The sequence below is a fragment of the Chrysemys picta genome, chromosome 1 (assembly GCF_011386835.1).
Source record: "Chrysemys picta bellii isolate R12L10 chromosome 1, ASM1138683v2, whole genome shotgun sequence".
NCBI classification, from domain to species: Eukaryota; Metazoa; Chordata; order Testudines; family Emydidae; genus Chrysemys; species Chrysemys picta.
This window is the reverse complement of record NC_088791.1, coordinates 172,299,440-172,315,829: the sequence shown is the minus strand read 5'-3', so window position 1 is coordinate 172,315,829 and position 16,390 is coordinate 172,299,440. Positions and strand designations below refer to the sequence as shown.

The 16,390-nt window shown below is 42.6% G+C and overlaps 1 protein-coding gene across 20 annotated transcripts in view; it reads left to right on the top strand.

Annotated features, from left to right (window-relative positions):
* Positions 1 to 16,390, top strand: part of CADM2 (cell adhesion molecule 2) — a 1,056,973-nt gene that overhangs the window by 616,856 nt on the left and 423,727 nt on the right. The window lies entirely within an intron of this gene.

The following is a 16,390-nucleotide window of genomic DNA, read 5'->3' as shown; positions in this document are numbered from 1 at the left end:
CACATATGGAATAAATTACTGGAAAGGTTATTGAAGCATGAAGCAATGATGGATTCAAAAAGGCATCAAGTTGAGCTTCTGAGGATAGAAAGATATGGGGAATAAATAGTCCATTAGAAGTGAGGAAAGCATAGATAAGAAGGTTCAATGAGCGAAGTTCTTGTTTCGTAATCTAAAGGTTTATGTTCTCAGAAAAATATGTATTAAAAATAATTTCCCTTAAAATATATCCTTGAGAGAAGAGGGCCAGATTCTAACATCTGATGCATGGCATTCACACCAGACCTATTCACATGCACAAGGTGTGCAGCTTTTGGTGGCTGTGTATGTAGGAAAATAAGAGTCTGGCAGTGACAAGCTTACAGAAAGCTTCTGTGTTCATGTGTGATGGTATGCAAGAGCTTAATCCTTAGCTAGGAAAAGGCCAAATGTCCAGGCATTAGGACATCCCAAGTTATGGTGCCAGGCGATGAAGTTTTCTTAATGTCCATTGAAACTAGTTTAAAAAAGCAAAATTGTTCCCAGTCACTTTAGCTTTGCTTTGTAGTTTCCCTGGATATATATCATCATTTTTTGTCCCTTCTTTAACATGTTGTGTCCGTTTGGTTCAGTATTACCTGGGAGGCAATTATGTATATGTGAAGATGCCATGTGTGTACAGTTTCCTGGGATCCTGTGTGTCAAATATTTGTGAAAGAAAATTTTGTGAAATGTGTTGTTGTTTTTCTTCCATGGTACAATGGTGTTTGCTCTTAAGAAGTTAACATTTGCCAACACAATTGCTACAATTCTCTAGTTGGAGTGTAATGGAAAACTGGGGTGTCTCAAATACCACTGTGTGATAATTATGGGAAATTCTAACTTTTGAATGGTAGCCACTGGAAGATATATTCATGAGTGGCACATTTTATTGTAAATTTTTTGATTCTTCATTCAAGTAATCTATTTGTGTGTTTCTGTATAGTGGGGACAGGTTTGATATGTGGAACCCAAGTTTATTCTGCTGGTTTACCAATTTATATACTTGTTCATTCACAAATTAATAATTAAGAACATTGTATTACACAGTGCAATCCAGTTACAAAGAAGGTGTGGGGATTGTAAGAGGTACCACTGTGTATCTGTGGTGTAATTCTTTTTTACACATGGGTGAATTTCTTTTCATATCTTCCTTTTAGCCTTAGAATAAATTGTGTGTAAACCATTTGGCTCAATAGGATTATAATTAAGTCACTCCAAAACATTAATTGGGTTAAGAGTTTATTAGTTATTATTGCTTTTATAGGGTTAAATTCATCCCTATCCAGAAGGGTTACACGAGACCTATGGCACCAGTTAAGTTGTATTTATGCCATATTGGGCCCTCCTTACGTGGGTGAATTTCACCCATTGGGGTGAAAGTTCTCTTTTTGTCTTACTTTTTTTTTTTAATATCTTGGAAATAATGTTAACTTCTGTTTAAGAGCCAGATTCTGACACCCTCACACTCACTGAGTGTCAGTTATCCCATGAGAAATCACTTTGATTTTAATGGGACTACTTATGGAATAAGTTGCTATCAGTGTGAGTAAGGATGACTCACGTTGAATACATAACATATTAGGATTTGTCCTGCAAAATGCTGTGCACTTTTGGCTGCCGCTGATTGCAACACCCTGCAAGGCACATAATGGCTTAGGTCATTCTCTGTTGAGGTACCAAATGTGCCCCACTTTCATTTTTTCTATATTAAAATGGATTTTTATAATTGGTTGGAAAGAACAGTTTGAGTAGTCACTAGTTCTTGAGTTGCTCATGCTGTTGTGCCTCTTGCTTGATATTTCTGTTTAAGCTGATGCACATTTATATTTTTTACCAAACATCTTTTGGCCTTTCAAGAGCAGGCCTCCACACCTGACTGCATTTTACAAGTGTGTACTTGACCAGGGCATGAAACCAAGTGTGATGAACTACATCATGGTCTACAGCAGACAGCATGTAAGGTTGGTTAATGAGTCTGTTCACCCTCCCTTCACTATTAGGGAGCCTGAAAACTGATGCTCAGTCACTGCAGAGATTTTCTTTCTTTTCCCTGTATCTTTATGCTAGTATGCAGCATTAGGCAATATTAGATGATACAATTAATGTCTTGCAGAGTTTGGTAGACAGTATCCAGAAATGAAAAATAGGTTAAGCAGCACATAATGCATAGACTGTTCAATAACTTTCATTCTCTGAGAACTTCCCAATGAGTTGAAATTAATACAAGTTGAGGTGAGAGTCTCGATAAGGGGCTGGACTCAATGACCTTTCAAGGTCCCTTCCAGTTCTAGGAGATAGGATATCTCCATTAATTTATTTAAAAACTAAATTGGGAAGTTAAGTTAAATGTATTTTGGAAGTTTTTTGTCCCTTTTCAAAAATGTACATTATTTGCCGAGGCCACTCAAGACAGTGTGCCACCTCCATCCTAACCACCAGAGGTTGTACCACTTCCATCCCACAGGTTTTCATTGGAGAGGGGTGGGGATTGAGGAGGATGGGGGGAAAGGGGTTTTGAGCCTTCTGATGAGTTGATGGTTATGACAGAAAGGGGCAGAGGGAATGAGCACGAGGTCACAGTGCCACTCACTCAAGTTTGAGCCAGCTGCCCCTCTGTCATAAGAGCTAATCCTCCAAAACAAAACAAGGAATAGTGTTGGGAAGATTAAGATTTTTTTAAAGAATCTTAAATATGTATAGTACCATTTGGATCCCAATACCTATTGCTGTATTTGAAAATGTCCCTCAATCATTCACCTTCCTTTAAACTATCCTGTCTTCCACTCCCCTCTCTGGCCCCCTCCACACACAAGCAGTTATTGTTGGAAGACTGTTTTAACAAAACTTAAAGTTCAAATTGGTGCAGCATCAGCTCAAATGGGAACACAGCCAAAACACAAAATATAAAACTACTCAAATTAAAACTGTCAGCAGGACACAACTTCAAACCCTATCTGCTCAATTGCTACTGTGTGATTTCAAACTTTTGCTTAAAAAATTAAAAGCAATTATGATTAAAGTCTTTCAATTTAGATTTTTTATTAAAATGTAAGCTGCAGCTACAAAGGTAAACTTGTTTAAATGAGTACTGTTGAGGTTTTAACTAAAACTTTGTTATTTAAAACCCTTCTAATGTATGTTGCTGTGTCCCCTGCTGTTAGAACCCTGCCTTAGAACTTAATTATCTTGAGAACTACTATAAAATGCTATGATAAATTACAACAGGAAACAAAATACAATGTAATTTAGAAAAGGGTTTAAATGGATACATTTTGTTTACTGGCTTTTGTGAACAGGATCCTGTGAAAACTCTTTGGGTTATGTTTATCTTAATGACTTGAAAGGCCACTGTGTTTGAAAGGCCACTGTGTTATAGGATATGCAAGGCACATTGAAAAAAAAAAATTGTACACCTGTTGAAATAATGTGCAAAGGTACTTGGTATTGAATGTAAGCTATATTCCAGAATTCTGTGATAGGGCCATCTCAGTGTGAGACTTAAAAATAGATTGTACGTTTCCTTTGTTGTGCTGGCGGCAATGCATCATACAGCTTCTTGAGACATGGAGCTGATATATTGAAGATCATCTTTGAGATTTTCAATGCTCAGGTCAGGAGGGATGACGTGGAAAGTCCCTAAGTGATCACAAGGATGGAATGTACTGTGCAATATTGTAGAGAAACTTGAATAACACTTGCCTGTTCTCTGCAGGGACTCCCAGACTCTCACTTCTATGAACAATGAAGTAACTGTGAAATTAATTACTCAAATAATAAGAAATTTCCCTTTTTTTAAAAAAAGCCCTCTTGTCTGGTCTAATTTACTGTATTTACTGGGGCATGGAAGAAAAGAGCAGTGAAAGACAGTTGGCAATGGAAACCACGTCCTTGGATACCAGGGCCTGTCTCTCTTTAACTTGCCCAACAAACTCAAGTAAGATCTAACTAGTCATTTGTTTTATTTATTTATTTGACTTAGAATTATTTTTAAACATTTAACCTGTTATTCTTCTGTTTGAGAGAATGTCAGAACTTGCAGGAAAACTTACAAAAATTGGAACAAGTGACTGGGGAAATATGCATTTAGTTGCTTCAGGAAGTCTGCACAAAAATCTTTTGGTCATAAAGTGCATCTCTACAAAGTAGCACTTTAAGGAGAAAAAAAGTCTAGCACCAATCCTTATCCTAGTTATTCACAAGGACAGAATGCTACCCCCTAAACTTATTGTCCTGAAGATGATTACTTTAATATTTAATTACAATATTATCTGGAGGCCCCAATCAGAGCCCCATTTTGAGCACTAGATATGTTCCAATGTCTAGAATAACACTCCTCCTACTGGAAAGATGAGCAGTGTTTTTCATCATCTTAAGCCCTTATCCTGTGTTCCCTTCTGCTGCTGTTGGACCCCCGTTGCCATGCAGTCACACAGAATTCAATGGTGCTCCTCACAAGCTCAGGCTAGTGCAGGGACGGGCAAACCTTTTGGCCCAAGGGCCACATCTGGGTGGGGAATTTGTATGCACGGCCATGAATGTAAGGCTGGGACAGGGGTTGGGGTGCAGAGTGTGGGAGGGGGTGTGGTGTGCAGGAAGGGGCTCAGGGCAAGGGGCTGGGGTGCAGGAGCAATGCAGTGTGCAGGAGGGGGTTCAGGGCAGGGGTTGAGGTGCGGGAGGGAGTGCAGAGTGTGGGAGGGGCTCAGGGCAGGGGGTTTGGTGGATCAGGGAGGGGGGTTGGGGTGTGGGGTGCAGGAAGGGTTTGTGGTGTGGGCTCTGGCCGGTACCGCTTACCTCAAGCGGCTACAGGTTGGCAGCGGTGCGCAGCAGGGCTAAGGCAGGCTCCCTCCCTGCCCTGGCCCCGCGCCACTCCTAGAGGTGGCCAGCATGTCCAGCAGTGGCTCCTGGGGGTGGGGTGGGGGAAGCGGCTCCGTTGCACATTGTCCTTGCCTGTGGGTACCACCCCCGAAGCTCCCATTGGCCATGGTTCCCTGTTCCTGCCTAATGGGAGCTGCGGGGGGTGGTGCCTGCAGGCGAGGGCAGCGCACGGAGCTCTCTGGCCCCCCTCCAGGTGCTGCAGGGATGTGGTGCTGGCCACTTCCAGGAGTGGCGCGGGGCTAGGGCAGGCAGGGAGCCTACCTTAGCCCCGCTGGGCCATGGGGCTGGCAATCTCGCGGGCCGGAGGTGAAAGCCCTGACAGGCTGGATCAGACCTGCCAGTCTTCGTTACCCTTCCCTGGGCTAGTCGGATTGAATTACAGAATTGGGGCATAAGTTTTGAACCAGTGCCATTGCAATTTTAGACAGAAAGGAATGCTCTTTGTTAGGCAAAAGCAGATCACTTAACTTGAGTGTATGACCAGGCAACGCTGAAGACACAACTTTCAAATGAGAGTGCTTAAAGTTAGTTAGTTGTAAATTTTGACTTCAACACATTCTGGCCAGAACCCTAGGTTGCCTGATTTGGCTTCCTAAGCAGGAATTTCCAGTTGCTAGAGAGGTATGCACCGTGTCATTGGGCAAACCACCCAGACTGATGTCTCGTCATTTATGCTGTTTAGAAGTTTTAAAGGTATTTTGCTGGCTATTCAAATCGATCTCAAATCACAGTACAGATCAATTCCAGCATCGTTTAGTTCTGATGTTAATTAATTTCAGCCCAGACTCTACCATTCTTCTACATCCTGTTGAGGTAATCCATCATCATGCTAATGGAAGAGAAATTCAATCCATCACTGCTGGATTCTGATAGAGGACTATGTGGGAGGGTGCAAGTCATCTTCCCAGCAGTAATCAAACAGCTGTGATACATGCCACTTTAAGCTTGTATCATCATATAATAGATGGTTTTCCTCTACATGGGAGCTTGCTCCAAAATCTTCAGGCAGATGGACTCTGTTGCAAAGGTTTCATTTTGTGGAATTTAAGGCTCTGAACTGGTTATTGACAAATACTGCATCATCAGTTCCAGTTGAAGACACAGACTAATAAGTAGAACATTGGCACTAATCCTTTTTTAATCAGCCTTAAAATGGTAATTTCAGATAGATGAGGGCATAGGGAATAGATTTTTTTTTTATTTTATTTTTACTCAAAGTGGTACTAAAAGTACCAGTGATATGTGTACACAACCCAAGGATGAAATTAAAGAGCATTCGGCGTGTATGGTGACTGAAGCATACAATAGAAAAACTGAGGTCACAATTGTAGTGGGACCCAAAAACTTCTCTGTTAAGTGAGCCTATCCTTTCAGTTCCAAAATAACCTTTTTTTTTTTTTTAAAGGATACCCAGGATGTTTAATAAAAAAAGTGCAGTTAATATATTGTAGGATTTAAAGTGCTGGTTAAAATTGTACGTTGGTGAGGTGGAGCCTCAGAGCTCTCCCTGCTAAATTCAATTACCTATCTTATCTACCTTCAATATGGTTGGTAGCATGCAGGTCTGCACTGACATATTTGGAGAATCTAAAGGACACATTAATCCTTTGGTTGTGATGAAGTTTCTTATAAAGCACTGATTTGGCTGGCTGTTTGGAAAATGTAAATGTCTAGGTTTAAAATAATACTGAACAAATGTTTGTTAAAATATGTGATGCTTTCAAACAGCTTCCAGTGTTCCCTAGCACAGAAATACTGCTAAAAAATATGCAGAAGTTAAAGTAGTGTTTTTGTCTGTGTACACAGAGTAATGTAAATATTGTATAAGCCTTACTGAATGTCGTTATCCTTCAAGCATCAATCTCAATCTATTTTGAAGCTCAGTTAGCTGAGCCATGAAACAGTATGCCTGGATCATGTAACCAGAATGCAAATACTTTAGCTGGGCTATTTGAAGTTTCCTAACTTGAACCTCCTGGGATTTATGACGGAAGAATGTGTGATAGCTTTTATAAACAATAAAGGTGATGTCAATTAATCAATTAAAGCTGGAAAGTGGTTTTACTGAAAGCTGGATTCAAGCCTAATGCCACGTCAAAGGTTACCTGTAATGTATGCAAAGTATTGTAGATTCTTCATTTTACAAAGTCTTAATGATTCATTTGCAAACTATTATATAAAACCATTTCAAGATTGATTTTCATGTTAATAAAGTTAGAGATCTACTCCAAGTCTAACTTTAATTTTACAAAATTTTCTTGTGTAATTCAAGCTTTAACCTATCAATGTAAGGTATTTCTTCCTGTTAGTTTGTCAGCAGTCAGTCTGAATTTAGAGTATATTTTCAAACATGTAATATATTTAAACTCTAGATAATACAATGAAATATAGAGGTGCATAGCTAACATTTCAGGGTTTTTGAAAATTGGTTTCATTTTACAGTGTGTAATCCCGTTGCAGGTTGTATTTTTAGATATGGTAGATGTCTGCAATTTGGAAGTGATAGTTCTGTGGTATGAGCAAATATACAACAAAGGTGAAGGTGATTGCATCTTAAAGGTCAGCTACTGCATCACTTTAAAAGGTCACCATGCACCTAACATTTGAAGGTAAAATATCATAATTGGTTGGTTATTTTAATCCAGTTCTTAGTAGACATGTTTCCATATCACAAAAAAGAATCACAATTATCATTAATTGGCACCACATTTGGTGGCCTCTGTGGATAGGTGAAGGACTGACTGAGACTTTCTTGGTCAAGAATTGAAGATTTTCACCTCAAGAGATGGTCCCTATAGCTAGTGTGGAGCAAGATCCGTGGTGGGGCACTGCAAGAAGATTGTGCTGTTGGTGCCAAAGCTGTATCTGTTCTGTTAATGAAGTACTTCAGGCTTCAGAACTATTAACCTGGCACTTTTCCTGTGCACGATATTCACTAGCAAATTAAAGTAATCAAATCAAAATTACAGTATAAGATATATGTATCAACATGGCAATGAAGTTGCCCTTCCAGGATCCTGTGGACCTCTTTGCCAGAGGATGTTGTGAAGGCCAAGACTTCAGGGTTCAGAAAAAGACCAAATATGTTCATGGAGGATAACTGAAAGCCAGGATGGCAGGGATGCAAAACCATGCTCTGAAAAGTGTCCCTAGCCTCTGTTTGCCAGAAGCTGGGAATGGACATCAGGAGATGGAACAGTTGATGATTACCTGTCCTGTTCATTCCCTCTAAAGCACCTGGCATTAGTCACTGTCAGAGGACAGGATATTGGGCTAGATGGACCATTGGTCTGACCCAGTATGGCCGTTCTTATGTTCATTCAATTATCCCATGGGCAGCGGGCAGTGGCATAGTCAGGTTCTAAGAGCAGGGGGAGCAAACATAAAAAAGGTGCCCCCCTTTGGCTCCTCCTCTGGCCGCTCCGTGCCCCCCCCCCCCGCCCTCATGGGGTCCACTCCGCGCTGGCCTCCCCTCTGTACTGCTACGGTGCTGAGCATCTCCCTCGCCGGGCCTCCCTGGCGGGGGGGTGAGGTGACACCCCCACGTGCCCTGGGCCAAGCCAAGCCGAGTTGGGGTCCATGCCCCTTTAAGAGCGGGGCTGGGCTGAACCAAGCCGGCGGGGGGTGGCTCCGCTCCCCGCTGCAGGCTGATGCCGGAGCCTGGGCTGAGAGCCAGGCTCGTCTCCTGCACCAGCTCCAGGCGGGGCTTTGCTGCGGCTCCCCCAGTTCCCCCGGGCTGGGCCGCCCCACGGTAGGGGCGGGTTGCATGAGGGCCAGCAAGGCAGGACCCGGTGGGGCCGAGGGCTGAACAGGCCCGGCAGGGCGGTGCGGGGGCTGCTGGAGGGGGAAGCTGGGGAAGGGTTGGCACGGCTTCAACCCCCTGGGGCTGCCTGCCCCGCGGAGGAGGCAGAGGGTCACAAGCCGCAGCAGGACCCCAGCCCAGCGCCGCCCCGCCCCACCACAGGGACCAGCCCCTGCCCCACCCCTTATATGCAGGGATTAAGTGCCGGCCGGCAGGCCAAGCTTCAGAGCGGAGCGTGGGGCCCTCCCACTGGTGTCATGGTAACCCTAACTAAGGTGCGCCGCTTTTTGAAAATGTGCTGAGGGCAAGCGGCTGCTTCCCCTGCACCCCACTAGCTACGCTACTGGCGATGGGTATCATAGGCAAGGGTAGCCTGTGCCTTCCCAAACAGCCTAGTGTGGCCCCACCCATACTCTGCTCCCAGGCCAGGTCCCCTCCTGTGGTTACCAGAGCACTCACAGCTCTGTCCCAGGCTTTCTGGGGCTGGCTGGTCTGCCTCCCACAGGGACTCAGGGTGGCTGGTCCTGGAGCTGTGCCGCCCAGTGTCCTGGGGCCGGGAGCACCGCTGTGTGGAGCCCCGGGGCCAGGGCTAACCCCCTGGCTGCCCAGCCGGGGGCTGCTCTGGGCTCTTGCGGGGGAGGAGGGCAGATGGGGAGGAGAGGGGCCTTGGGAACAAGGGGAGGGGCCGGGGGCTAGCCTTCCCCCACGGTCGGGTCACCATCCAGCCATGAATTATCCCTTAGCCTACCCAAAACAACAAAAGTCGGTCTGAGTGACTTGTAATGGAACAATTAAAAGCATGAAGGATGTGCTGAAATATGCATCCTCTGAGGATTCTAAAAGTGAATGTTGCACACACACAACTGTTTCACTTTACCATAAAGTGAGAGTGGGAGTTCCCAGAAAAAAATGTCATGTTGTAGGCGTGCCAAGCAATTACCATATAAAAAGCTGTTTTAAGGTTTGCTTTGCATTATGTAAACTGTTGCTAAATTGAACCTCAATATGCCAGATGTGTATTCTTAGTCATTTGCATATACATTATTAGTTATTCATGGAGAATTATCAGTGTATTGAGCAACATAGTTCTAGGATAGAATTCATGCATTCTCACAGAAAAGAAAAACTTTATTTAAAAATGTATTTTAAAAGATTTCAATAGAGGTAATTTTGGGGAGGGATGAGTTGTGAATGCCTGCAGCAATTGAAATCTGCACTAATGCAGCATTTAGTAGAATAAATTCAGCATAAGGGGATAGACAACTTGACATGTGGTGGTATTTTTTAGGTTCATTATAAGTTTGCACCGTGCCTTCTATATCTTTACTACTTTCCTCCCACTTTTTTAAAAACTGTAATATACTTGCTGCAGGCTATTCCATGCTATTTCTTGTTGACAGTATTGTAGTGTTAATGAAGGTACTGCTAGCTGAATGCTAGAAAGGGTCAATTAAACTGACGTATGAGATGCACTAATTGCAGTGGTCACGCCTTAAAAGTTTCTTCTGCTTTTAAAGATTCTACCAGGCTGAGAGAGATTTCCATATGCCTAAAGTGGGGGATACTGGTAGAACTCTTGAAATTGCAAACCCTTTAAAAATTTGAGGGCAGCTGCTGTAGGTTGAGGTATTTGACCCACTACTGGACCTCTGTGTGCCTTGCCCATACAGGGTCTTTTCATTACATGTACCCCTAGGCTCTGTTTATGGGCCTTAGTCTAAGTATTCTCTTTCTGTTGTATGAAAAACTAGTTAATTGTATGATGTGATTTCTTTTTAATGTGAATATAAAGTCACATTGTACAGTACAACAGAATATTGAAATGAAAGCAATAGTTTATAAAAGGAGAAGACAAGGGAGAGTGGCTTGGACATATGGAAAGGAAACAAGAAGCTAATCAGAACACCTTGTGGTTTACAAATTCAGGAGATTACTAAAGCCACTTTAAAAAGGAATAAATTTTAGGGCTATCGATTAATCACAGTTCACTCATGTGTTTAACTAAAAAAAATTAATTGCTATTAGAAAAATTAATCGTGATTAATCGCAGTTTTAAATTGCCCTTTTAAACAATAGAATACCAACTGAAATTTATTAAATATTTTTGGATGTTTTTCTACATTTTCAAATATATTGATTTCAATTACAACACAGAATACGAAGTGTACAGTACGCAGTTTATATTATTTTTATTACAAATATTTGCATTGTGAAAATGACAAACAAAAGAAATAGTATTTTTCAGTTCACTTCACACAAGTACTGTTATGCAATCTCTTTACTGAGAAAGTGCAACTTACAAATGTAGATTTTTTTTGGTTACATAACTGCACTCAATAACAAAACAATGTAAAACTTTAGAGCCTACAAGTCCACTCTGTCCTACTTCTTATTTAGCCAGTCGCTAAGAGAAACAAGTTTGTTTACATTTTATGTTGTGTGATTTAAGAACACTTTCACTGCAGATTTGATAAAACACAGAGAAGGTTCCAATATAAGATTTCTAAAAATAGCTACAGCACGCAACCCAAGGTTTCTGAATCTGAAGTTCCTTCCAAAATCTGAGAGGGATGAGGTGTGGAGCATGCTTTCAGAAGTCTAAAAAGAGCAACACTCTTATCCAGAAACTACAGAATCCGAACCACCAAAAAAGAAAATAAACCTTTTGCATTAGTCCGCACTGCTTTGGATTGTTATCGAGCAGAATCCATCATCAGCATGGACGCATGTCCTCTGGAATGGTGATTGAAGCATGAAGAGGCATATGAATGTTTAGCATATCTGGGACATAAATACCTTGCAATGTCAGCTACAACAGTACAATAAAAGCACCTGTTCTCTCTTTCAGGTGATATTGAAGCGGGCAGCATTATCTCCTGTAAATGTAAAAAAAACTTTGTTTCTCTTAGCAATTGGCTAAACAAGAAGTAGGACTGAGTGGACTTGTAGACTCTAAAGTTTTACATTGTTTTATTTTTGAATGCAGTTATATTTGTACATAATTCTACATTTGTAAATTGAACTTTCATGATAAAGAGATTGCACTGCAGTATTTGTATTGGGTGAATTGAAAAATACTATTTCTTTTGTTTTTTACAGTGCAAATATTTGTAATAAAAAGAAATATAAAGTGAGCACTATAGACTTTGTATTATGTGTTGTAATTGAAATAAATATATTTGAAAATGTAGAAAACATCCAAAAATGTTTAAATAAATAGTATTTTATTATTAACAGTGTGATTAATCGTGATTAATTTTTTTAATTGTTTGAGAGCCCTAATCATTTTCAATTATTATATGGTAAGGAAAGGCAGGATGATGCAATACATAGCAGTTCTTGATGAATATTATATGGTCAGTGTACTCACAATCCAGTCAGAGGAATTGTGTTAAATGAAGCATCTGGAAGCATCAAAGAACTTAGAATAATTCCAGACTGTGTAGCCAGCCAGTCACTTCCTGGAATGATCCAGGATCTGCCTGTAAGAGGTAGCCTAGGGAATTTTTACCCCGGAGTGTTTCTGGTCACCTTAAACACATGGTTCTTGAGCACTGGGCATTGTTTCAGTGGGGCTACAAGAAAAGGTTTACAAAAATCTTCCAAATTGCTGCCCACCCTCTCCCCCAAAAAAGAGTCTCAAGTTCCCTATAATCAGGAAGAAAATTGCAAGGAAGCCAATCTCTGCTGCCAAAAAGGAAAAGGGGGGTGGGGGGATTATTCCAGATACTTCCTGATAATCATATTGACGAGAGTTCTATCTCATTTTGGATCAAGATCCTGAATGAGTATTTAGTCAAAACAAATAACAAGATGATCATGCTGAGACCCACTATGTCTCTTCTAAGGGAAAGTTATTAGCAATCTGTACTGGACCTTCCAGGCACTTCCAGTACTTGGAAAATTTTCCTTCTGTGTATGTAAGTATTTCAGATTTGTTTTCAGGGAGCAGCACCCCCAATATCATGTATTGCTTCTTTTGTGTTTCTGCTGTAATTAAAGAGAAAACTTAACTTTGAATTTCCAAGTCATTATATAATAAGTGTTTTTATTGCCTTCAGCTCGAAAACAGACATACCCAAATAGCAATTGGTTTTCCACTTGCTGTCTCCAAGTTTCAGCTATCATATGGCAGTTTTACTGAGAACTCTCCTGTTAGTCATACCAGTAAGTTGAAAAAGGTAAATACAAACAAGAAATGAGAAAAGAAAAGAAAAGAAAAGAAAAGAAAAGAAAAGAAAAGAAAAAATAACCCATGTATCGAGACTACAAAGTGAACTTAAATCCAGATAGAATTATCAGGCAAACTTTTGAGTGGTAGTTTAATTTCAACTGTGCAGTTTCATCCATTTTGATCCCCTACATATACACTCTTTCAAATCCCCTTCTCCCATGATGAAGTGAAGTCTGGATATAATGGATAAAAATGTAAGAGCACAGACAAGTCTATTATACCCAGCATTCACTTCAGGTGCCATTGTAACTAGTATTCCTAAGGGTTCGCTTACATGAAAGGCATGAATGCCTTGGGCTGACATGTTGACTATAAAGGAATACAAAGAACTGTCAGCAATTATGTATAGAAGGTGAAATTTGATGGAGGTTGCTGAAAAAGGAAGATATACTGCATATATGATTATTTTTTGACTGCTGAAAGAAATGGTTTCATGCTAAGCCATGTCTGTGATACTAAAGAATCCTGTTCCTCACTATCATAAGTTGAAGGCAGTTATGTTGTTGGTGGCATAGAAGTGTGGTTCATTTGTTTCCTTAACTTTTTAAAACATGCATCATCTTACTTTGGATGCATTGCATAGTGTTACTATAATTAGATGATTCAGGCTTATTATGGCTCTCTCTGTCTGAATATTAGAGTATCTTGATAGTTTCAAATAGCTTTGGGTTGTGTACTGTTCGCTTCAAACCATCAGTGAATACTTTGGTGTATATTATGAAGAGATTATGGTGTTCACTGTGTTGAATGACTGTCATTGATCGGGCAGTATTGTGTTGACCAGTCCCTCATATCTTTTCATGCTTCATACTAATTCATTTCTCTAATGGAAAATAGTTAAAAACAATTTTAAAGGGTATTTTATTGAAAATAAAGCACTAGAAAGTACTTCTGGCCTGTCAATTTGTTTCCAAGGTCTAGCCTCTAGCAAATCTTTATGGCTGGGTTAGAAAGCCCACAAATGGGTTTATACTAGAAATGCTGACAAGCCTTAAATGACAGAAATGCACACACTGCTGCTATAACACAGTTTTACTCCTGGGGGAATTCTGCAGCACAGCAGAAAAATGCCCCCCACCTGCAGCTTCTCTTTATTTCCTTGCAGAAAATGGTTTCTGTGGGGAAGCAAAGAAAAGCTGCACTGGTGCTAACTCACCCCTCCCGGGCACCTCATGCGCATCTGTTTGGGGGGTGGTAAATTACTGGGGGTAGAGGGGTCTGGGGATGCCTTGGCTGCCCAGGGACGTTATTTCCAGCTTGGGGGGAGGAGGGAGGAGGAGGACAGAAATGGAATTCCTCCTCCCCCTCCCCTGCAGAGTAGGGGCTGGGCCAGATCAATCCCCAGAAACTTCCCCTGATTGCAGGACGCTCTGCTCCGCAGCGGTGGGGTGGTGGGGGGCATGACGGAGGGGCAGTGGGGTGAAGGGGGTCTGCATACATGAGGGTTGGATGCAGGAAAAGAGGAGAAGCTCCCCTGCCCCTACCCAGACCCCCCTCTTAACGCATCAGGAGCCCCTGCACCCAGAGCCCCCCTGAATCCCCACCCCACCAAGCCTCACCTCCTGCATCAGGAGTCCCCTGCACCCGGATCCCCACCCCACTGAGCCCCAACCAGCTGCACCCTGATGCTGCCCCCCATTCACCCAGCACACACACCCCGCCCCCAGCGCCCTAACCACATTCACCTGGACTTCCCTGCAGAATCCCATTCACCCTGCATCCAGAATCCCACATTGAGCCCCTGTGCATCCAGACCCTTCCCTGCACCCAGAGCTCCCCACCAAGCTGCATGCCTGCACACAGCAACTGAACCTCTGTGCTCTGTTGCTTATCTTATATAGGGTCCTTCTGGCCCCGGATTGGGTGCTCCATCAGCCCCTCTGATTGGCTGCTCATCTGCAGCCTCTCTAGACTGTCTGGGTTTGTCTACACTACAAGATTAAGTCGACTTTATCTAATTTGACCTCGAGCCCCCAAATTAATGAAGTTGATTGTGCGTGGCCACACCATGCTCATTGTCTCTATGGAGTGTGTACTCACTAGCGGCACCTGCAACGATGCACAAAGCAGTGCATCGTGGGTAGCTATCCCAAAGTGCAACTTGCCAAAGTATGTTTTGGGAAGTTTGTGTAATGCCTCATGGGATCAAACCATTGTCGCAGGGGAGAATGGGAACATTGCATCTGCATCCCATGATGCACTGTGCTCCCTCCCTCGTATCAACAGCAAACAACCCAGTGGTTTTCGTGCCTTAAAACCACTGCGTGTACCCCTTAAGCCCATAAGCATTGAGCCTGCTCAGTTGTGCAGTCTTGCTGTGAGCATCTCAAATGCCTTGCACCTTCTCCTGCAGTATTTCCGGAGCCGAAGTAGGGCCCGCCACACAGAACATAGAGGTGTCCTGCAAATGGCCTTGCTGGAAAGTCACTGAAAAAAACAATTCACAGTTGCTGCTGGTAGTTACAGAGCAGCTGCACTCTGAGTGCTGCCATTTCTGGTCCCGTGAAACAAGCACTGACTGGTGGGACTGCATCATTTTGCAGGTATGGGATGAGGAGCAGTGGGTGCAGAACTTTGAATGCAGAAGGCCACCTTCCAGGAACTTTGTGCAGAGCTTTCCCCTGCCCTGTAGTTCAGCAACACAAAAATGAGAGCTGCTCTGACAGTGGAGAAGCGAGTGGCGATCGCAGTTTGGAAACTTGCAATGCCAGACAGTTATCGGTCAGTGGGCAATCAATTTGGAGTAGGTAAATCAATCGTGGGAGCTGCTGTGCTCCAAGTGTGCAGGGCCATTAATCGACTTCTGCTACGAAGGGTAGTGAGTCTGGGAAATGTGCAGGACATGGTGGATGGTTTTCCGCGATACAGTTCCCTAACTGCAGTGGGGCGATAGATGGCACGCATATCCGCATCTTGGCACCAGACCACCTTGCCAAAGAGTACATAAGCTGGAAGGGATACTTTTCAATGGTGTTGCAAGCGCTGGTGGATCATGGGACATTTCACTAACATCAACATAGGATGGTCGGTAAAGGTTAATGATGCGTGCATCTTTAGGAACTCGGGTCTGTTCAAAAAGCTGCAATCCGGGACTTTCTTTCCAGACCACAAAATTAACATTGACAGTGTTGAGATGTCTATAGTTATCCTGGGGGACCCAGCCCTTGCTCCCATGACTCATACACCAGCCGTGTGGACAGAAGTAAGGAATGGTTCAACTATAGGCTCAGCAAGTGCAGAATGGTGATTGAATGTGCATTTGGTCATTTGAAAGGGCGCTGGAGAAGTCTACTAACAAGGTTGGACTTTAGTGAGGAGAACATCCCCATGGTTATAGCTGCTTGCTGTGTGCTCCATAGTATCTGTGAAAAAGGGGGAAAATTTTCCGCAGGGGTGGGCAGTTGAGACAGATCATGTGGCAGCCATTTTTGAGCTGCCAGACACACGGGCAATAAGAA